Raw genomic sequence first — 25,434 nt, 5'->3', positions numbered from 1 at the left:
GGTAAAAGAAGACCCTGCTAAGTTGAAACAATCGCTAAAAGCCTTACAGCTTAACTTAAAATCTTGGGAAAGTTATTGCCGGGATTGATCAAAGTGGCACAGAATGTGACATGAAGCATCCAAACAATTTGAGTTGAAGAAACAGAACAATAAAAGAATGATATTCTCCAATCAACAGACACATTTGTCCAATTCCAAGTAAAATCAAAATCATCATTGTCTCCACTGTGACTTCGTAGCAAAACCCCAACCTGGACTCAAATTATACTCAAGCATACACTGCAAATACATGCAGCTTCTTTTTAAACCCTTTTTTTTTTCTTTTCTTAATCTTTTCCTTCAAAAACTCATACATCGAAATCAACAGGAGTGATAATCATCATTGTCATCATCATCATTTAACGTCCGCTTTCCATGCTAGCATGGGTTGGATGATTTGACTGAGGTCTGGTGAACCAGATGGCTGCACCAGGCTCCAATCTGATCTGGCAGAGTTTCTACAGCAGGATACCCTTCCTAACGCCAACCACTCCGAGAGTGTAGTGGGTGCTTTTACGTGCCACTCAGGCGGTACTGGCAATGGCCACGCTCAAATGGCCACGCTCAAATGGCCACGCTCAAATGGTGCTTTGAAGATAAATCTGATTTATTAGACACATACATATTGTTTGTGTTTTAGTTTAGCCTCAGGTCAGTCCAAATTGAATTAACTCATGAGCAAAGGAATTTTCTCCAGGACTATTCCATTCCATTTTCTTTTCAGGCATAATTTACATAGGACTACATTTTTCAATGTGTTCTCTTTTTCTCTCTAAGGCAATAGTGAGTGTGGCTTGAGGAAAATGTAGCTGCTATTTCTAGGAGGTCAAGCAACCACACAACGAATTCATACCTTCTTACACAGACTCTAGGTTGAATCTGTTGAATCTCTGCATTTCTCCTCTATCTCCATCAGATCCACTCTGCTTTTACTTCAAATTTTTCTGCTACATATCACCAATTATTGGTTGCAAATGACAAATCTGATTTTACTGATTTGTGTTGACTTCATAAATGTAAGTTGTTGATCAGATTCCCAAAATTCCTACTTGTTTATAAAGAAAACCATTAATCAAATTTTTACTGATAAGACAAAATACTGTTTACAACTATTTGTGTTTGGTAACTAAAAAGTTCCAAGTTCAAATTACAGTATAGATCTGCTACATTTTTAAACAGTCTATTTCTGAAACCTTTATTCTGTTCAGAGATTACAAAACTAGATCCAATATACTAATAAAACAACAATTTGTTTCACACAATAAAACAGATGACAATCATCGTCATCATCATTTAGCTTCCCTTTTCCATGCTGGCATGGGTTAGATGGTTTGACTTGAATTGGTAAGCCAGAGAACTGCACCAGGCTCCAGTCTAGTTTGGCTTAGTTTCTGTGGTTGGATACCCTTGCTCCTCAGAGTGTACCTGGTGCCTTTTATGTGTCACTGGTATGGGCACCTATTATATGTCACTGGCACTGTCTGTGACTACAGTTTCACATAGCCTAACGTGTCTTCTGAAGCACAGCAAATCGCCAAAAGTCTCAGTCACCTGTCATCACCTCTGTGAGACTCAAAATCTGAAGACCATATTTTATCATCTCATCCCATGTCTTCCTGGGTCTACCTCTTCCATATGTTTCCTCTACAGTTAGATTGGTACTTCTTTATGCAGCTGTCCTCATCCATATGCACCACATGGCCATACCAGCACAATCTTCTCTCTTGTATACTACATCTTATACCCTTAATACTCAATTTTTCTCTTAAGACACGCTCTGACAATGGATGATCCAAATTAAACTAAAACAGCATATATAATTTGATGGTGATTCCGTAGACTGTTACAATTCTTTTGGATGGTTATCACAGTGACATAAGTCTACTTAAGTAAAAATGAACTGTAATGTTCAACGAAGATAATGTAGTCTAACAATGGTTTTACTTTTTACAGATTCATTTTTAAATAGTCAATAAGAATATACTGGAATAAACTGTAGTCTTGAAGTAGAAATTTATGTCATATTGTGAAAGAGTTATTTAATAATATGTAAAGCTGTTAAATTTGTTTTAAATTTTAATTTCTAGATGTCATAGGTTTCCCTTCCCAGCTTCAGCCAGCAGGAACATATAAAAGAACATACTGAACATTTTTTTGGACTGATTAATATAGGGTCTGGATTTGGAGAGGATTTTCCATTTCAAGTTGAAATTGGCCCCTTCATTTTTAAGTTTTCAGATTAAAGCTGAAACAGTTATTGAAGGTCTCTTATCATGGTGCCTAAAACTCAAAAGATGGTTGTTATATTTAGATTTAAATTTTCCTTCCACAGCTCTGATATTTGCATGACCATTGTTGTAATTTGCTGAAACCTGTGCTTCATAAACAATGGAAGATATATTGCACTTCTGTCCTAGAGAACATTTAGATTTGTCCCTACATGTGCATCCAAGGCAGGCTTGAGTCATCCGTTCTTTATTGATATATGACTTAACATTAGGGAAACAAGAAAAGGTAACTTTTATTGCATGTCTGTTAAAGATTTTATAGTATCTCTGGGTTGTAAAGAAGTGGATATCTACTAAGTGCAATAATCTCCAACCTACATTTATTTGTCCAAACAGTAAGGGACAAAGTGGGTGGCGAACCATAAACCCTTATGACTAGATGATAGAAAAGGTGAGGGTGTCATAGAAGATTTTATCAGTAAAGACCTTATTATAATATGGTGCAGCCTTTTTGAAAAGTTTTTAGAAGAAAGACATGCGATCCCACAGCTAATATTTGGAATAAAATTTTTAAATACAATAGGTGGGTGACAAGAGTGTTTATTAATATATTTAAGGTTCTTGTTATTCTTGTGGAATAGACTGCGTGAATTGATTCTGAGATCTAAGTAAACTTTTACAGAGTCAGTTTTAGTTAGGTTGGTATTGCTAGGTATATTAAATCCTAAAAACTTGAAGGTAGAAGTAAATTGCTTTCTAAAGGAATCCATAGTGTGGCCATTACAATTGTGTGATACTGCTAAAGCGTTGTAGCAGTATATACTGATGCTATGGATGAGGAATTTCGAATTAAGATGGTCTAATACATATAAACCAACTAAATCACATATGTCCATGCTATCATATGATGAACCCATTGGGACATCGAATAGTTCACATTGGTTATCTTTTTTGGTCCAAACAGACCTGTTACTAAATAACAATGTCTTATGTCTGTGGATAATGACCTGTATTTCTTGCTCATCTATGGTTGTAAATGAACATGCAAACTCTAATGTATTATGTGACAGTGATTCCAATATCGATAGCTAGAAATCCACAATATCAAACTGAGTGAATTTTGCTTTATTTTTATTGTGAATGGATTTGAACCAAAATATCATTGGTAATACCTTGGTTCTTTTATTCTTCATTTTACATAGCACCAGTGCAAATGCTTTTAAAAGGCACCAGCATCCATGAGCCTGCAAGATTAGGATCACTCAGCTGAAGAGGGACGTAGGGGACATGCCTATATGCAAGGACAACCACAATTTTACTTAGCTTGACGTCCCTTCTCAAGCACAGCAAACCACCAGAAGTTTTGGTCCTTTGTTTTCCCCTCTGGGAGGCCCAACATCTGACGATTTTTTTCTCATTGCTTCATCTCACATTTTTCTGGGTCTACCCCTTCCACAATTAGAGATCAGCACTTCTTGATGCTATGTTCTTGTCCATATGAATAACATGGCCATACCAGCGTAATCTTCTCTCTTGCACACTACATCTGGTGCCTCGCATACCTAGTTTTTCTCTCAGATTATTTACATTCTGATGTATATGCACACTGACATTACCTGTACAGCAGAGCATCATTCACAGCCCAGTGTGTTTTCACCCTTTCTGTCTAAGACGAGAAATTTTTCCCAAGATTATTTCTGTAGCGAAAGGTCTTTGCATGTCCAAGTACACTTAAACATGTTAGATTAGACTTTACACAAGTATCTGTGCGTGTAAGTGCTTATGTTTGTATTTCATTTTATTGTGTTTTTTTACTAGTTTCAGAAATTAGATCGCAGCCATACTGGCGTACCACTTTCTGGGATTTTAATCTTAGCAACACCCACCACAGTGCTTATCTCAATTTGTTACTTATGCTGGCAATATATATGTAGGAAATTATTTTTTAACACAAAACAGATTTATTCTGATATGCATAAAAATATATACAAACACATGTGTGTGTGTGTGTGTGTATATATATATATATATATATATACGAAAAGTGGTTAGGAGTCTATACAAGTCAAAAATTATACCTAAACAAAGTAAATAAAGTTGGAAAAGGCACAGAAGTATATAGCAAGCACGCAGTTTACACATGCAAAATTCTAACCAGGATAATTCCAGTCACCCTGGGGCAACAATAGCATAGGTTTGCTCAAAGTGCTGAGAACCACATGTTTGTAAGGCAAACTTCTCAGCCAAAGTTTTACACAAGGGCTACTATGATTGAAATGTTCCACAACAGTTTTATAACACTGGAAATTCTACTCTTTATTTTACCTTCCAGAAATAGCAACCAATGTAGTCCAAGGTACACACATACCCAGAAAAAGATATGTATTTTTTAATGTATATTCGAGAACCCTCTGAATAGGAGAGCAGTAAAAATAAAGCACATAAATAAAAGGAAGCCCATTTTTATCAGAATCAATATAAACAAACTTATTGGCAACAAAACAAAAAGCTTTTTTGGGGTTTTTTCCCCCCCCAAAAAAAATCTAAGGGAAGTAACTCAAAATACAAATGTAGCAGTTATTTCCCTTTGATAGTATGCTTTAACACTAGGACTTTCAATGTAAATGAAACCGATAGATTGATAGTGAACACGGCATGGCTTCGAAATCGTCTGGTCCGGGTTCTATCACAGAGTGTGGAATCTTGGATGAGAGTTTTTCTTTTCTTTTTACCAAATAACCACGGGTCGAACCACGCCTACTGAGTGAAAATTAGATAAACGGAATTTTGTACCTAGATGGGTTGCAGTTAAAATTTAATTGTGAAATTTTTTTCACACTTGGATCGAGCTGAATCCATTCAAGAATTATGTTAAGGGTACTTGTACCCGAGAAATGTTAACTCATTTACACACAAATTCAATGGCCAGGTAGTTCAGTGATCGGACAACTGAAAGCTCTACACTGAAAGTGACAGATGTCCATTGTTATTGTTAGGTACCCTAAAGGAGGCAAGCTGGAAGAATCGTTATCCCTCGGGGCAAAATGCTTAGCGGCATTTCGTCCATTTTTACCTTCTAAGTTCAAATTCCGCGGAGGTCGACTTTGCCTTTCATTCTTTTGGTATCGGTAAATTAAGTACCACTGAAACACTGAGGTCGATGTAATAGACTAGTCCCCTCCCACAAAATTTCAGGCCTTGTGCCTATAGTAGAAAGGATTATAAGCTACCCTAGAATATTTATCAAAAGAACAGTGTGTGATTTATGATATATGTTATCCAAAGGGTGCTCTAAATCTCATAAAGATCGTCATTTGAATTAGCAGCATTCAACAGAATCGTGTTTGATTACACACAGAACAAAGTACCATTGTATTGCAAGTAACATTCCTAGATCTGATATCTTGGGAGGGTTATTATACCAATGATAAATACACGTACTGGTTTTATTTCGCTTCTTTTATTATTATTATTATTATTATTACTATTATTATTATTATTATTATTATTTAAGCACCATTTGAGCGTGATCGTTACCAGCGTCGCCTTACTGGCACTTGTGCCGGTGACATGTGAACAAAATAATCAAGCGAGGTCGTTGCCAGTGCCACTGGACTGACTCCTGTGCAAGTGGCACGTAAAAAACACCATCTGAGCGAGGTCGTTGCCAGTAGCCCCTGACTGGCCCTTGTGCCGGTGGCATGTAAAAGCACCCACTACACTCTTGGAGTGGCTGGCGTTAGAAAGGGCATCTAGCTGTAGAAACTCTGCCAGATCAGATTGGAGCCTGGTGCAGCCATCTGATTCACCAATCCCCAGTCAAATCGTCCAACACATGCTAGCATGGAAAGCGGACGTTAAATGATGATGGTGATGATGATGAGAGAGTGAGCTAATGTGTGGCATGAACATTTGATCACTGTAAACAAATCATTTGTGCAGCTCCTTTGGCAAAAGTAGAACATTCACACATTGTCTTCAATGAGATAATTCATCTAGATTATTATTATTATTATTATTAATATTATTATTATTATGATTAAAGCAGCAAGATGGCAGAATTGTTACTGCGCTGGGCAAAAGGCATAGCAGCATTTCGTCTGTCTTAACATTCCGAGTTCAAATACTGCTGAGGTCGACCTAGCCTTTTGTCTTTTTAGGGGTCAATAAAATAAGTACCAGTTGAATACTGGAGTTGAGGTAATTGACTTACACACACCCTCGAAATTGCTGGCCTTGTGCCAAAATCTGAAATCATCATCATAATTATTTAGTCAATTCTTTAACATTTAAACAATTAACTAATCAAACATCTGACTATCAATTGTTCAGTCAATCAATCAGCCAATAAATCAACTCTAGCCCTTTAGCATTTAAACAGGCCATATCTGGCCTAAAATGTTCCAACTGTTTTATGTTCAAACCGGCCACATCTGGCCTCTCACACCTACTCAACAATGTCATTCAAAATGTAAACAATCACATCATCAAAATCTCAAAGCTACAAGATATTACATGATTAATTCAAAACAATGTGAATGAAAGAGCATTACATTTGACAGAGTAGTTTGAATGCTTAGGGGTTAACAAAACCAGGTGAGCTAAAACATACGGAATTAAGAATGCATCTATATCTTTTTATAGCTTCGTCAATGAGTGAAAGGCAGTGTCATGACTTCTGCCCTCTTTTTTATTCTATTTATTTATTTTTGTGGGGCTCTGAGACTGATGGGGAAAAGGAGGACACTATACTCAAAGACAGACCAGGCCCAAATTCTTGCAATGGAGCGAACCATGGTGAAGGTGCTCAAGAACTCAGAACACTGAGAGATAAAAACTCATATAATAAACAGCAGCACAGTTAGGGAGTAGGGAGATGGTAGGTGAGGGGGCAATACTTCTAAGTCTGTTGTATAAGTCTGTATGGAGGCTTGGATGGGTAGGGGGGGGGAGAATAGCAATTTTAAGGGTGGTAAACACATTGGCAACGCTAATGACCATAAAGCATCCTATTTAAGGCAGCTCTAACAATTCTGCCAACTCATTAATCTGAACAGGTAATTTATTTTACTGAGCCAACAAGAAAGGCAAACTTGACTTAACAGAGATTTAATCACAAAACAGAAAATGGAACAACTACTACAAGTTTTTTTTTCCTAGGGTCTAATAATTCTGCCAGTTAGGTGCCTAACAAATACATATTGTCTGAAGTAGATATGAACTCACTACCAATGAATTGGAATTCTAATATTTTTGATCCATTCACAATCACTACAAATATTAAAAAAACATAGAGACCCTTTGTACCTGCTAAACTGGAACATGACACAACAAAAGTCCTCAAGACTGCAGTAAACACCGGATCTCACCATTGTTGAAGATTTTTCCTGATGAACACACATGGCAAAGACTGGTCTACCTATTCAGAACTAGAAAACACATCAGCACCCAAAAACTACCAACCCTCTACAAAGCTCAAATGAGATTCACAATGGAATACTACACCCATATCTGGGACAGCACTGTGGTTACACATGCAGGCATCTTAGACCTGCATTTCAAGGAAGACCAAGAGACTGACTGGCATGAAGTCATTCACCAGATACCAACACCTGGTCCACAAACACATTCTCATCGTTCTTTCTTTCTCTGCTTTTTCTACCATAGTAGTATTGGCCTCTACTTCCTTAAAGCTGGTTTGTCTTATGCCACCTGCTTTCAAGAATTCCCAACTCCTTTGTCTTTTCTTTTACAACTTATATTACATTGACTCACATAAGTCCTACACTATCAACTATGACCAGTCTTTCCTTCTCAGAATATGGTCTCTCTAGAAATCCCTCTCAGCATGTGTTTATATCAATCTCAATCTCACCAGTGGTGGAGAGACAGCAAAAGCCATGAACACAGTTCTTTCCTCCAGACCAAACTCAAAAAAGAAACAGGAAACGTTTATCAGGTCATCCCCAAAGGAACAAAACTATGGCCATCTCTTCTTTTTTTTTCAGGCAAAATGTATCTCAGACTGCATCATCTACAGATCCACTATAGCACTTCCATTTTTAAAGACAACAGGGTGTAATATGAAAGGAATTTGGCTACTTTTCCTAGCAGGTTGATGAATCCTCTAGTGAGATGAAAAGGTAGCAGGAAATACAAGGCATTGGTTGATAGACAAAGGAGAGATAACAATGTTTGGGATTAATATGCATGGTATGAATTATTAAACAGGCTAAAAGGATGCTATGAAAGGCCCTAAATGTGAAATGGTAGTAACATATAGATATGTAAAAGGACAGCGCAGATTTAACAGGCATACAACCAAATACATTCTAGTTGTTACTAACTCATCATTTTCAAACATGGTGCATCTAATATGTTCTACTTTTCCATTTTTTTAAAGAAATTAGTCTGAGTGATTTGAGGGAGATTTGGCTGCTCTATGCAAGTGTCACTTCTTCTATAGCCCCAGATTAACCAAAGCCTAGTAAGTAGATTTGGTAGACAGAAACTGGAAGAAGCCCATCATATACATATATGTATTTATGTACCCAGGTCTTCACATTACATGATGCAAATGATCATCACTGTCATACAAGTAATGTTCCCAGTTCTCTGTAAAAAACCTTATCTGGCCAAAGGGAAATATTAGCTTGCTTGGAAACAAGTGAGGGTTGGCAATAGAAATGGCATCCATTCATAGAAAATCTGCCTCGACAAATTCCATCTGACCCATACCAGCAGGGAAAAGTAGGCGTTAATTGATCAAAATCAAGCTGTTCATTGCAACTGTCAAATTAGTGCTATTATATAGCTGTGAAACATAGACACTGACACAAATATTGTCAAACGGGCTACATGGATGCTACACACGGATGCTACAAATGGCCCTAAATGTGAAACGGCAACATATGGCAAAATGAATGCCTTTAGGGAGACCAGCCGAAAGTTAGTGAGAAGATCAGGTAAAGACAGCTGTGAGCATCTGGTTACTGTGTGTGTCACTCTGTAGAGGAAGCATTCAAATTAGTCTTGTTGAACCCATTTCATGGTGAAGTAAGAAGAGGAAAATGTCATTGGCAACTTGATGGCAGACACTGGCCTACAATGTTTCCAGAACCTCGAGGCAGTGATGATGGACCAAGAAGTTGTTACTGTAGCCCGAGTTGGAACCTGGCCATAATGATAAATAAATGATGATCTAGCAGGCCAATCAACTGTGTAGATGCACCTCTTGTTGCTTCGTACCAGCACTAATGTAGCAACTAGAAAGGAATGAAGAATGAAAGCCAAATGGAGTGTAGAAACATTACAATTTAAAACGAGTTTTTTTTTTCTGACTAGTTAGAAACTTTTTCGTAACTGACAGCTAACATGCCTCAACTTCTCAAATGGTAGTACCAGCTCTGTTTTACCATTTTCACAATGAACTTTGATCTTTCAGATTTGTTAGCTGTACTTAGTAGCTACTTGAAGCTGCAACATCACCACTTTTCACCATAGACATAACAATTATTTGCCAAAATTCGTTACCAAATAACATATAAGCTCATTCAATCATTCTGATAATTGCCACAACTATGGAATTCTTATACCTTTAATATATTCTTAGAGTAAATTCCAGCTTTCCAAGATTTCTAATAACTACACACATCTCACTTGTACCCCCTAATCTTCTAACGTAAGAGGAATATGTATCATATAAAGATAGTAAACATTATAAGCACCAATTTGAGACAGAAAAGTGCATCAGACTCACTGTTGGGTGACCGCATTACCAATTATAATGCAGAGTACCTGCTATTCAGTCTTCTCAAATTACTATAAAAGGTACTATAAATATTACAGTTCCATGTGTTTTACACATAATGATGAAAGGGAAAAGAGAAACACTAATATTTTTGTTTGAATTCTTGATTTCTTCAAAGGGTTTCTTTATCAGTGACATGCTACGAGTGTTATAATAACTGTAAGCTGAATATTTATAATTATGTAAATTTGTATATTGTGTTATGAAATATATCTTGTAGTTATAAATGAGAGAATGCCACGTTTGTAAATGGAGCAGAAAATGACTGCTAGATAGGTAAGATGGGCGGGTGTATTTAGACACACACACACACATATAGTAGGTGCAGGCATGGGTGTGTGGTTGAGAAACTTGTATTCCTACCATGTGGTTTTGGGGTTCAGTCCCTTTGTATGGCACCTTGGGCAAGTGTCTTCTACTATAGCCTTTGAGTGACAAAATCTTTGTGAGTGTATTTGGTACATAGAAACTGAGAGAAGCCCACTGTATATGTGTGTGAGTATATATATATATATATATATATATATACATATATATATATGACTTCAGGATGCTGAACCTTTTAATGCAAGATGACAAAGGACTGGGATGCCTGGTGCCTTGCTGTACTCAAGAAGACCTGTGCTTCACAGCAGAAGTGTTAAGATTACTCTCCCTGATGAAGAGGATTGACCTGCAAGGGTCCTGTGCTGGTGTCACATAAAAAGCACTTGTGGTGGTGCTATGTAAAAGTGCCTGTGTGGTGTCATGTAAAAGTGCTGGTGAGGTGCTATGTAAAAGCCCTTGTGCAGTACCATGTAAGAGCACCCATGCAGTGCCATGTAAAATCGCCTGTGTGGGGCCATGCAAAAGCATCCAGCACACTCCGTATAATGGTTGGCTTTAGGAAGGGTATCCAGTTGTAGAAACCATGCCAAATCAGACAGGAGCCTGATGGAGCTAGCTCTGGTCAAACTGTCCAACCCATGCCAGCATGGACAATGGATGTTAAATGATGATGATGTACACACACACACAACATGCATGCATATTTGAATGGGTTTATGTCTGTGTCTCTTTGTCTTTATGCAGCATGATTGTTGGAAATGATTGTCACTCATACAAGCAATATCATTCAAGGGGAAATATTATCTTGTTTCTTCTAGGTAAGGATTTGTAAGATGAAAGGCATCCAGCTATGGAAAATCTGCCACAATACTTTCCACCTAACCCATGCAAGCATGGAAAAATGGATGTTAAAAGAATGATGATGACAATTATAAATGTATATATAAATAATATTTTGATAGACAAACCCAAAAGGCTTTGCAAGTTATGCAGAGGAAGCTACTATGGAAGGCTCATTGTATAATAACTGTATAATATATATCATACTATGAGTATGATATATATTATATAGTTATTATACAATGAGTTTTCCATAATAGCTTTCTCTCCATAACTTGCAAAGCCTTTTGGGTTTGTTTATAAAGATATTATTTATGTAGTATTAACCCTTTTGTTACTGTATTTATTTTGAGATGCTCTGTATTTCTTTCAATTATTTTAAATATAACAAAAAATTTAATAAAATAACTTAGTTTTCATTCAGCTAGTGTTAGGAACATAAATTGTGACTAAGGTTTGGTGGCAGATTATAATTCAAAACTTATGAAAACGAGACATTTGTACTCAGAGCCAGAGTCAGTTTCAGCTGGCTTGGTAATGAAAGGGTTAAGACAGTTTAAGTATATATCAACTAAATTTGACCGAAATTGATGGGTGACATTTGGCTAATCAGATTCACAAGGAACCGTGTAAGCGTTTATTTGTGAGTTCAATTCAGCCTGAGGTTAGTTCATCATTTTCAGTCATTTATTTATATTTAAACAAAAACTGTCGCTTCAAATCAGAGAATAAATATCATTATGATATATATTATACAGTTATTATACTATGAGTCTTCCATAGTAGCTTTCTCTCCGTAACTTGCTAAGCCTTTGGGTTTGTTTATGAAAATATTATTTATGTAGTATTAAGACAGTTTGCCTTTCATAAGTCATCAATAAATAGGATATATATCACGTGATCACGTGATTGACCAGGCCATCAGATGTTGCTACACATCGCTGGTCACCCCGCTGGCTAAGCGAGCAGACCAACAAAAGAAAGAGTGAGAGAAAGTTGTGGTGAAAGAGTACAGCAGGGATCCCCCCCCCCCCCTGCCGGAGCGTCGTGGAACTTTAGGTGTTTACGCTCAATAAACACTCACAACGCCCGGTCTGGGAATCGAAACCGTGAGTCTGCTGCCCTAACCACTGGGCCATATATATATATATGTGATATATATATATGTATATCATCCTGGAAAGTGCTCATGATCAAATGTTGATCTCACCTGATCAGTGAAACATCCGTCTTGATTGAAAATAATGGAAGGAAGGAATGATCCAATTGCTAACATTTCCAAATATGGGAACAGCTATCAGATCACAAGAATTCATGCTATATTCAAAATTTGCAGACCTTTTACTGCTTTTTGCTTCTCCTTGACTCTAAGAGAATACAAATTAAAAGTGGAAGAAGTTTTGTGGTCAAAGATATTCAAGTGGTTGACAGCACATGAAGAATTTAGCATGGGAAGGGCTGAAAGCCAGGGCAAATTCTCGTGTGAAGCCCTCTCCAACTGGCCCGTATAAGTAAACCGGTATATGTAAGATAGTTTAACCAGCAGAGAAGATTGAAAACAGCTGAATAGAATGGAATGTTGTGCATATATTCGTGCTGGTTCCCTGTTAAAAGCACCCAACACACACTGTAAAGTGATTGGTGTTAGGAAGGATATCCAACCATCTGTAGAAATCAAGTCAAATTAGACTGGAATGTAGTGCAGCTCTTCTGCTAGCCAGCCCTGGTCAAACTGCACAACCCATGCCAGCATGGAAAACAGATGTTATATATTAATTAAATTTGACTGAAATTGATGGGTGATGGAAAATAGATGTTAAAGGATGATGATATCAGCTAGGCAGGCAATGAAGCAATGAAAGAGCCTGATACATGATTGTTTGACCTAGAAACAGTAGCTAAACCTCCCCCATAGTACAGCTTGCGATCTTCAAAAAAACATAGGATATTTTACATAAAATAGCCATAGTTATGCTGTCTGTAAAGATAGGATGGTCATAGCTAGAATGCCCTCAGTCATATGCCAGCTCAGTCAGGCTGAGCTAGGGCTAAACAAAACATAACACAGCAACAACACAACAGCTCATAATCAGAACTATGGTCCAGATACCATTGACAAGGTATACTGAAATAATTAGAGTTTGAGATATCCAGGTGATCTGGTAATTACTCATCTAGGGAACTCTACTCAGAAACACAGCAAAATGACAATGGTGGATTTGAACTCATAGTCTCTGAGCAGCCACTTCAATAATAACTCATCTGTTCAGCTGTATTGCCATTACTGGAAGTGAATATGGTGTAGTCATTGAGAAAGCTTCCAGCAGTTGTACAGAAAGAATTAATAATTGGCTTGGTGTACAACTGGATTAGTTAGTTACAATCAGTGTTTATTAACAGCTGCAGATTTAATTGTTGTTAATTAATGTAATTAATTAATACAATTGACAATTACAAAAGTTATGTGCAGTAGTTGTTCTTAATGTTAATAGCAGCTGTTGACTTCAAAGGAATAATTAATTAATTAATTAATTAAAACGATTTACAATTAGAACAGTTATTTACACATAGTAGGTTTATTAGTGTTCATAATAAATAGCAGTAGACTTGAAAGGACTAATTGGTTTAACAAGATTTAGGTTTACTAATTGAGTGTCATTAATATTATTGTACTGTGAGAATTAGTAGGTGTGGTTTTGAAAATGTTAACTTCTGGATGAGACACCAAGAACACATGTGTAATAGAGTATTTCAAATGTGTTAGTGACTTCCTAGAAATAGCTGACAGCTTCTGTTACTTAGTTGACCTTATTAGCAGTGGAGGCGGGTGCTCTGAAAGCATAGCAGTCAAATTAAGAACAAGAAATAGTTCAGGAAGCTATTACTTCTGCTGGTAACAGAGGGTTTTGAGTTTCTCTATATAAGTGAAGGACAGATAGGCATAGGTGTGGCCGCATGGTAAGATGTTTGCTTTCTGATCACATGGTTCTGGGTTCAGTCCCACAGCACAACTTGGGCATGCATCTTCTATTATAGCATTGGACTGACCAAAGCCTTGAGAGTGGATTTGGTAGATGGAAACTAAAAGAATCCCACTGTATATATTTTGCTTAGGCATTGTGAGGCTAATAACCTGGTGTAGAACTCAATATATGTATGTTTCAGATGAAAGTATTAGATGAATATAAGAAAAAGAGATGACACAGGAAAAATACACATGATAGGTTTCCACACAGTTTCTGCCAACCAAATCCACTTGCAAGTCTTTTGTTGGTCCAGGGCTATAGAAGAAGTCACTTGCCCAAAGGTGCCATGCAGTGGAACTGAACTTCAAATCATGTGGTTCCAAGGCAAGCTTCTTAACCACACAGCCATGCCTGAACCAAGCCATGCCTCCATCTGTTTAATTCTTGTGTACATAAGCATGACTAGTGATACTTAAGGATATTTTTATATGTAAGTCAAAGCTCTGATGAAGCTATATGGTCTTACTCAGATACTCAGCTATGAGTCCACAACATCGTATAGTAGAAACAGTTGTAAGCTAATGAAGTTCATAAGATAACCATTTATTCCTTCGTCATCTCATTTTCTTGTAAGATATGGTACACGTGTGGACCATGGGCAAATGTAATAAAAGAGTTAAAGTGGGGGAATTACAAAAAGGATATGGTGATTCCTGTTGCAGGATGTCATGGCACCCCAGTTGGAAAGAGAGCGCCAGAAGACAGCATCCTTCATTTGGTATTAGGGTGCACATTTATTAATGTGTGGCTGGTGTATTAGGGAAGTGGGAAGCAGCATAACAGAGAGAACTAGAAATTAGGGAGAGGATGTGAGCAGAATAAAACAGAAGTAGAATAGGTAAATAAAACAATAAAAAGAAAAAGAAAGAAAAAACAACAATAACAAGCTAAAAGATCTGAAGAATTTGTTATTTAAAAGTGAGACTCATTATCTTGAGTTAGTTTATAGAATATTGTTTTCCACCAATCTGGAATTTGTTTTTAATCTGTGCAATCAACCAATTAGTTGTTGTCAGAGTGGAAGAGAGAGTGAAGAATAAGTGAGGGTGATAAGAGAGATAGAGGTTGTTCTGCTGCTAAGGGACAGTTGTGGTTATCTAAAGCTCAATTAAAATATGAAAAAAGAAATTCTCTTGGATAGAGTCCCAGCAGATTGTTTAGGCTTCACTGAAGCTATAGTTTCAGTATCTATAACAATAATAATAAGACCTAGCATTGACACAACTGTTAGTACCATTACTAGCTCCACTTCAATTTATTTCTTCTACAAGTTTGACTAACACTACTACTGCTGCTGTCACTGCCAACACCACCAACACCCCCTTGTTTAATGCAGTATATTCAACCTCCTTCCCCATCATTACTGCCATTATTTATGCAGCCTGACAATTGTTGTCTCACATAGACACTGGCATGGCTGTGTGGTTAAGAAGCTCAATTTGCAACCATGTAGCTTCAGGTAAAGTACCACTGTGTGGTACCTCACACATGGGTCCTCTGCTATAGCTTTGGACCTACAAATCTTGTAAGTGCATGTGCGTGCGTGTGTGTCTTTGTGTTTCTCACCTCCTACTCCACTGCTTGACAACCAGTGTTGGCTTGTTTATGTCCCTGTAACATTAAGCAGTTTGGCAAACAAAAACAACAAAATAAGTATTCATCAAAGCAATGCTTCAGCATGGCTGCAGTCCAATGACAAAAACAAATAAAAAAGAAAAGAGAGATTTGTCACAATCCATCACTCTCAACACCTTTGCAACCACCGCCGTTGCTGTCACCTATGACACCTCCACCAACACAACTTCTGTTGCCTCTACCACAGCTACTGCCATTGGTATTCATATTCTCAATGGCTAAGACCCTCACTGTTACCAGTATTGTCATTACTGTCCATCACATTTGCCACTGTCACCGTCAATACCATCACCATTAACGTTACTACTATCATCTCTCAACCACATCTAAACCATCACTACTAATGCTACTATGGCTAATATTACTACACTCACTAAGGTGGCAAGCTGGCAGAATTGTTACTGTGCTGAATAACAATTCTATGGTGGGGAGTTGGAAGAAACGTTAGCACGCTGGGTGAAATACTTAGTGGTATTCCGTCTGCTGTTACGTTCTGAGTTCAAATTCCACTGAGGTCGACTTTGCCTTTCATCCTTTTGGGGTCGATAAATTAAGTACCAATTACATACTGGGGTCGATATAATCAACTTAATCCCTTTGTCTGTCCTCGTTTGTCCTCTCTGTGTGAAGCCCCTTGTGGGCAATAAAGAAATAAGAATTGTTACTGTGCCGAGCAAAATGCTTAGTGGTATTTCATCCATCTTTATATTCTGAGTTCAAATTCTGCCGAGATTCACTTTGCTTTTCATCCTTTCGGAGTTGATAAAATAAGTACCAATTGAGAAGTGGGGTCGATGTAATCGGCTTACCCAATCCTCCAAAATTGCTGGCCTTGTCCCAAAATTTTTGTTGCTGAACCACTAAGTTACAGTGATATAAACAAACCAACACCAGTTGTCATGTGGTGGGAGGGGTACAAACACAAAGTCACATACATGATAGGTTTCCACATAGAGGTCAGAAGAGTTGGTGTGAGAGAGGCAAGAGAGTTTATAAATGAGAGGAAAGCTTGGAGAGTATCTGTGGACAGATGAGTAAATTTGATGCTGCTCAAAGAGGTTCAGAACCAGCATGATGTGGCAGGAGTAAACCAGCATAAGCTGTCAGGCCCCACTGCTGAGATTTGGGGTTGCGTTTCATGCCTTAACCCGAGCAAAGAACAAGGCTCACCTCTTTGAGTTGGGAAATGAAAGGAATGCCTGGTGTGTATCTTGTGGCTACCCACTCCTTAAAAAAAATGGGGAATAGCCTGGATATATATAAAAACAAAAAAATATTAACCATCTGAAAGGTAGCAAGCTGACTGAATTGCCAGCCCATCAGGGCAAAATTCCTAGCAACATTTTGTCCATCTTTATGTCCTAAATTCAAATCTCACTTTGCCTTTTATCCTTTTAAAGTTGATAAAGTAAGTACCAGTTGAGCACTGGGGTCGATGTAATCAATTTATTCCCTGCCATTAATATTTGAAATAAATATTACTACACATACTACCTCTAGGAAAGCTGATGACTGCAATAAACTGAAAAATGTCTACAAATTAGAGGTAACTTTTTCTAATTTTGGCACAAAGGCTGAAATTTTGAGAGAGGGGGAGGTCAATTACATTGATCCTAGTGTTTAAACCTTTAGCAATCAAACTGGCCATGCCATGCCCAAATATTTTATATTTTGTATTCATACTAACTAGATAAGGCCTCTCACACTTACCTTGCAATGTCATTCTAAAAGTAAACAAACACATCATTGAAATCTTGAAGCTACAAGATAATGTGATAAATTCAAAACAATGTGAATAAATAAGTATTATATTTATCAGAATAATCTGAATGCTAAAGGGTTAACTGGCACTTCTCTTATTGACCCCCAAAAGGGTCTGGCAAAATTTGAACTCAGAACATAAAGAGCCAGAAGAAATGGTGTTATGCATTTTGACCAGTGTGCTAGCAATTCTGACAGCTTACCACCTCAGCAAATTAGAAATAATGCAACTACCCCACCCCCAAACAAATAATATTTATTATGCACCAAAAGATAACAGAGAAACTGAAATACTCGTCTTTGTCTCTGCTACATTTGTATGTTCTTGTGATTTCATTTTTGTAGATATACTTTCTTTTCCTTTCCCTGATCTGTTCCCCTTCCTACCTAGTATGTCTGTTGCAGCATTATTAAAAGACCTCGCCAATTATCTACAATCAAATTAGAAGGTTCTGCAGGAGAGGGATCCATTAGTAAACTTTCATTCTCTTCTTGCCACGTAGACCGAAGATAAGCAGCAGAGTCACCAGACTATCGTGCAGATTTACATTTAGAGCATATTCATTGGATATTTCCTGCACATCATAATGTAAACGAGATTATTACAACAAAAACAATCATAAACATCACGTACAAAAAGAAGAAAACAAAATAGCAAAGGTAGACTGTTATAATCTGAGAGCAAAATCTCTCTGGTTTTGGTCAGTCAAATAAATGCAAGTAGCATTTGATAATGCAGAGAGAATCTTTGATTCAATCTTAATATTCAAGATTAATATTAATGAGCAGAACTTATGAAACTTTGCAAAATTGGAATATATCTTTTTAACTTACTTGCAACAAAATACATCACAAATAGACGAGAGAACTTTTACTCTATGTAGTCATATGACTACCTAAAAACAGCAGTCAAATCTTCCTGAAATCATATCCCACATTGTCATTATTGCCAACATCTTCATCAACCAATCCCCTCACAATTTTGCCATGTCACTCAACTAAACAAAGCACTTTATTTTATCAACCTCAGAAGAACGAAAAGCAAAGCCGACTTTGGTGAGATTTGAACTGTGAATTATAAAAAGATGCCCAAACAGTTCTGCTAGGTATTTTGTCCAAAATGTTAATGATTTTTGCCGATTCACTGACTTCTTATCAGTTAACTGGTTAAGATCTTAATGTAAATACTATTAGACATTTTAAGTAGCAATTTTAGACAGAAATAGCACCAAATTTGAAGAGGTGGAATGACAGGTAGTTTATATTGTAACTGGTAATGCAGTTGCCTGACAGGTGTTAAACAGCATGGTTCAAGTTTCATTAGTGAGCATATTTCTCTTTACTATCTGAAACTGGAGTTTACTGCATTATTGCCAATCTTCCACTTGAACAAAGAAAATATTATTTCCAGAGGATTTTTTAGTATGTCTGCCAATTGCAATTCCTGACTGTCATTTTATGTGTTTTTAATTTCTTTTTTATGACAGGAGGTAGGATTTGAAACACACTTGGTACATTTATCATGGCACTAGTGCAAGTGAGGTAACTTTGTATCCTGCAAAACAAAAGAAGGTTCTCACGAGTGCATGTTGTTTCTGTTCAGAGCAACTTGACCAATAGAGCAGGTAAGACAGAAGATGACTGCAGAAGAACCAGGGTGCAAGAGGAGAGAGAGAGAGCAGCAAGATATGTGGGAAAGACAGGGTGGTGGTGGGGAGAAACAGAGGAGACCATGTTAGAGAGCATGTCCATTCACACTTTCACTTTTTGGTTTTTTTCAATAAAGGATGTGATACCTGATATGCAAAAATAAAGAACACACAGTTCCAGAATAGACAGAACTGCAAGATACCTTGTCCAATGTTCCTGAAATTTTGTCTTGTTACCCCCATAAACTAGTGCTTTATTTATCAACCATGAAAGGATGAAGGGCAAAGTTAACTTGGGCAGGATTTGAACTCAGAGTACAGACAAACAATCAGAACAAATAACACTAAGTATTCTATCCAGTGTTGTAGTGACTCAGCCAATATGTCATCTTATAATGTCTAATATTATTCTTTATTTTTGTTACCGTCACTGTTGTCTTCCGTAAGATACACCTGCATAAAAGATTACAGGTGAGAAGATAATGAACAGAAAGTTAAGACAAAAATAATGGCTCATTACACATGATTGACTTCAATTCTAATACCAGTTGTCTCTGGCACAGATCCTTAACACTTTTATTGTTCTATTTTGTTTTATGTTTAGTTTACTTATTTATTTCTTCTAACAATTTGTTGCAGTTAGTTTTGTTGTAAGTTCAGCAATGTTAACATCTAAGATGTGAAAAAATGAAAAAAAAAGAGGAGTATATCTTGGCTATGTATGCACAGAATTATAATTTCTAGTCCAAAACACACCAATACTATACACATGGGTATATGAAAAAATGTTACTTCACTGTGCTACACACATAGTTTACTGTATCATTTTAATAAAGTGCTGACAGGTTATTTACAGAAGCAATAATGAACTATGAATCTATGCTTTTGGTTCCAAGAAACTAACTAGATTGTTGTCATCATCATCATCATCATCTTATTGTTATTGCAGTTGTTCTTGATAATCTTTTTAGATTTACCAGTGTTTATGCTAAGACATCAGTTATGTGTCATTTAGAAATAACACATTTGAATGTAATAAACTTGTTCAAGGACAATTTGCTGGCAAACGAACACTACAAGTTGAAGTACTTTTGAGTTTGGTCTATGCGTGTGAGAATAAATATATATACACATAAATGTATATAGATAAATATTGTGTATGTATGTATGAAATACACACATTAATATGTATATCCTTATACATATCCCTATCATTACTTAACATCCACCTTTCCATGTTCACATGGGTTGAACAGGGTTTGTTGAGGTAGATTTTCTAAGGCTGAATGCCCCTCCTGTAACCAACCCTTACCTGTTTTCAATTAAGGTAGTATATCTTGGAAGATTAGAAATGAAGGACACTGCTTGCATGGCGGTGACACTTGTTTACAACTATCATGTGATGTCAAGACAAAGAGACAGTAACACACACACACACACACACATACAAATGTGCACACATACATATACAAACATATACATATATATGATGGGCTTCATTCAGTTTCTGTCTACCAATTCCACTCACAAGAATTTGGTAAGTACAGAGTTATAGTAAAAGACGTTTACCCAAGGTGCCACACAGTGGGACTGAACCTGAAACCATGTGGTTGGGAAGCAAACTTCTTACCATACAGTTATACCTGTGCTTTTATATATATATATATATATATATATATATGTATGTATACACACACACATATATATATATAGACACACACACATATGTGTGTGTGTGTGTGTGTGTGTGTGTATAGGGGTTGGACAAAATAATGGAAACACCTTAAAATTTCAAGCAAATTCATTTTAATATGAGTAGGACTGCCTTTGGCAGTAATTACAGCTTGAATTCTATGAGGTATGGACTCGTACAAAGTTTGAATTTTTACCAAAGGAATTTTTGTCCATTCTTCAGCTAAAACAGCCTCCAGTTCTTGTGATGGTGGTGGAGGATATTGACTCATTACTTGTTTTTCTAAAATGCACCATAAATGTTCAATAATATTGAAATCTGGGGACTGTGGTGGCCAGATAAGATGTTCAACTTCACTAGAATGTTCCTTGTGCCATTCAATAAAAACTTTAGCTGTGTGAATTGGTGCATTATCCTCCTGAAAGATTTTGTTTCCCTCCAGAAACAGTTCTGCAACCATAGGATGAATTTGATCCAATAAAATGCTTAAATAGTCTTAATTCTGCCATGAAAGGAAACCATTAGGCCGGTGGATTTCCAAGCTATAGCCCCCCAGACCATCACAGATTCTCCTACATGTTTAACAGTTGAAAGAAGGCAGTCTGGGTCAAATGCTTCTTTTGGCTGTCTCCACATGTATACTCAGCCAATGGCTGGAAATAAGGTAAAGGATGACTCGTCCGAGAAAATAACATTCTTCTACTGCTTTAGGGACTAATTTTGTGGGTATAATCAAGTCTAAATGCTTTGCAACATTTGTTTTGAAAGTAGTGGTTTTCTAATTGCAGCCCTCCCATAAAATCTGGCTTTGTGCAGCTCCCAGCAAACAGTTTTGTGGAAACTGGGTTCTCAAGGTGGTCATTAAGCTCTGCAGTAATTTTGGGAGCATTACTTTTGTGATCTTTTCAAACAATTCACATAAGAGTCCGGCGATCCCTATCTGAAAGTTATGGTTTTCTTCCGGAGTTTTGTTCTGACGAGGAGGTTTTTCCATTTTTTCTCAAAGACTTGTCATTACTTTCGAGACAGTACATCTTGATACACTAAACATTTTGGCTGTTTTCATTATGCTAGCACCTGCCATATGAACATCAACAATTTGACCTCTTTGAAAGTCTGATAGATCTGTCATTTTAATGAATTTTAATTACTTTTTTCTGATGATATCAAGAAAGAAGCAGCAATTTTAGCAAAACATACTAAGCAACACTAATAATAAATCAAAAAACCTAAAAATAAAGAAGCTTTTGATGGTTTTATGGATATTCCAAAATTATTATGCTATGGTGCTAGGTGTTTCTATTATTTTGTCCAACCCCTGTACGTGTAAATGGATGTAAAATGATGCTGATGCTGATGTGTATGTGTGTTTGTGTCTATGTTTGTCTTCCCACCACTGCTTGGTACCCAGAGTTGGTGCCTTTATGTACCTGTAACTTACCAGTTCAGCAAAAGAGACTGATAGAATAAGTACCAGACTTTAAAAAACAAAAAAAATAGTACTGGGGTCAATTTGTTTGACTAAAGTTCTTCAAGGCAGTGCCTCAGCATAGCCACAGTCTAATGACTGGAACAATTAAAAGATAAAAGATGACGATCCTTCCAAATAAAACAAAATGTTTCAACACACAATTTCACATCAAGATTCTTGCAAACAAAACACAAAACTGTAGTGTTTTATTTAATTTTGAAAATAATCAAAAATTTGGGAGGATTTAGTAAAAGAACTTAGTAATTTTTAAGCTGATGCTTGGAACATAGATTAACATAGGTTCTTAAATATAATTATTACAGAAGGTAAAAATCACCTTTTGAGCATTGGGCTTCACTGAGGCAATAACAATGACTAAGATCATTGGCAATATGCTCTGCTTGGATAGAAGACCTGTCAAACCCAGTAAAATCATAGTCATGAAGATACTGGTGTCTTGCAATTGGCACCTGTGCTGGTGGCACGTAAAAGCACCCAGAGTGGTTGATGTTAGGAAGGGCATCCAGCCATAGAAACCCTGTCAAATCAGACCGGTGTCTGATGCAGCCCCTCAACTTACCAGCCCAGGTCAAACTGTCCAACTCATGCCAGCATGGACAATGGACATTAAATGATGAAGGTGATGATGGTGGTATTCTAACTTGTAAAAAGAAAATTAAAAAAAAACCCTACAAAATGAAAGTTGGTGTTTTGGATAATAGAATCAAAGGCAGAATTGGATAGACTGACATCAACAGGGGTGTATCAGTTTTTTTTCTTCTTATTTTCCATTTTCAAAATGTTCTTTAGTGGATGTTACTCGAAATGCCCCTTTACCAATTCTTTTCCTTATTGTTTTACTTTCTTTTATCCAAATTAGTACTAAAATTACCCCAACTCTTATTACTCTCCTCTATTCAGCATTGTCTATTGCTGTGCTATATATAATTTTACAATATGTCCTTCTCCACTTATCTAATTATTTTATTTATTTATGCGCCCTTTTGAAGCCTAACCAGGCTCATGGGCCCAGTTTCCCGGTTTCTATGGCATATGTGTTCTTCCCAGTTGGACGGGATGCCAGTCCATCGCAGTGTTACTCAAGAAACAGGAAGAAAGAGTGAGAGAAAGTTGGGGTGAAAGAGTACAACAGGGGTCGCCAGCCCCCACTACCAGAACCTCGTGGAGCTTTAGGTGTTTTCGCTCAATAAACACACAACGCCCAGTCTGGGAATTGAAACTGCAATCCTCCAACCGCGAGTCCACTGCCCTAACCATTGGGCCATTGCATCTCCACTTATTTGATTATACCTATGCATTTTACTTTAATCAAAGTTTAGTTCCCTTTCAGTGTAGCCTATCAACTCATTTTTCAGTCTAAAACACAATGAAATTACTGAAGAAAGGGACTTCAGTTTAGCTAGTGTAACAAATTTCAAGAATGTATGCTGTAGGGACATTGCTAATGCAAGACCTTCGTTTCAATCAGAAAGCACAATAAGAAACAAGTTACATGGAAATGGTTCAACTGAGAATTGAAATTTCATCGCAAAAATATCTTTGCAATAGTTCATATCTTTTAAAGTGCAGTCACTATGTACTCATAATAGGTGTCTCTTTCGTGTGTTTCATAAACAGAAGAGAAGATACTGAAACTTTTCTCATGCAGAAGAGCAAAACACCAATACTAATACAAAACAACTATATTCTCCTTAGGCAGAGAGTCTTCTACTTAAACAATGTAAGCAAATTATCATGGCTTGCAAAGAAGCTAAAGTCTTTTACAGTGTCAGAGTTGAGAAAATAGATAGAGCCAACTTTGGTATATTAGTTGAAATGATGGTATTTAAAATGATGTACAGCCATGAAGAAGAAGAAAAATGAAAAAAAATGCCAAATTCTTAAATGAAATATCTAATCTGTAACATAATGGAAAAATACACATAGATTCAGTGCTACTACTGATGATGACAATGATGACGATGATGATGATGATGACATTATTAATGATAATAGTGGCAAAAATGATGATTATGATGATAATGATAACGATGATGATCGTGATTGAAACAATCTAGTGATAATATTCATAATGATGCTGAACGTGACGATATGAATAAATAACGATGACAATATAAATAATGATTATGACAATGACAAGAATAATAATGATGATGATGATAATAATACTTATGACAACAATGATGATGATGGTAATAACGAAGATGATGATGATAATAAAAACAATCCAGTGATAACATTTATGACGTTGAATGTGATGATGATGATGGTAAATAATGATGAATAATGATTATGAAAATGACAACAATACTAGCAATGAGGACAAGGATGATGATGATGACAGCAATAATGACAATAATGATGATGACACTGGAAACAATGATAATGATACCAAATTTTGAAGAATTTTCTCTTAAGCACTTACAACTAATTGTTTGGAGTCAAACTCCAAAAACGAACTTTGACATAGCTGCAAAAATAAAATCACAATCAAAACCGATTGTAAAGTGATGCAGTAACTGTGTTGATTCAAGATGGTCAGATCACGGCTATCAGGGGTTACTGGAGTATCCAATAGTGACTGCTCGCTGTTTTACGCTGACAAAATGAATAATGTTGCTATGAAAACTGTATTTCCCTGGAGCATATAAAAGCTGGCCATATTTGTACATGTTGTACTTGAGTAAGCTGCTAACAACCAATGTTATATATTAAATGAAAATAAAAACAAAAAAAAAAATAAGAAACATTGCTTTCCATTCTTGATAGAGGGCCAAAAACGATTTCTACAACACTGTCAAGGAATGGTAAAACAAGCACACACAGACACACACACACACACAGAAACACAGACACATACACATGCACTCACATACACATACACACATACATTCGCATAAATACAAAACTAATGCTTTACAGATCAGAGTTCTT

General features: G+C 36.7%; 1 protein-coding gene and 1 long non-coding RNA gene across 5 annotated transcripts in view; one reads left to right on the top strand and one right to left on the bottom strand.

Moving 5' to 3' along the window:
- Nucleotides 1–25,434, bottom strand: part of LOC115226650 (centlein-like) — a 410,125-nt gene that overhangs the window by 57,438 nt on the left and 327,253 nt on the right. The gene's annotated exons all lie outside the window — the stretch shown is intronic.
- Nucleotides 5,962–23,124, top strand: LOC118762092. Its single transcript, XR_004997869.1, has 3 exons — nucleotides 5,962–6,005; nucleotides 6,463–6,467; nucleotides 22,994–23,124. It is a non-coding gene; the product is annotated as an uncharacterized LOC118762092 (long non-coding RNA).

The sequence above is a fragment of the Octopus sinensis genome, linkage group LG2 (assembly GCF_006345805.1).
Source record: "Octopus sinensis linkage group LG2, ASM634580v1, whole genome shotgun sequence".
In the NCBI taxonomy this organism is placed as follows: Eukaryota; Metazoa; Mollusca; class Cephalopoda; order Octopoda; family Octopodidae; genus Octopus; species Octopus sinensis.
Note: the sequence above shows the minus strand (reverse complement) of the source record. Positions and strands in the feature narration are given on the sequence as shown.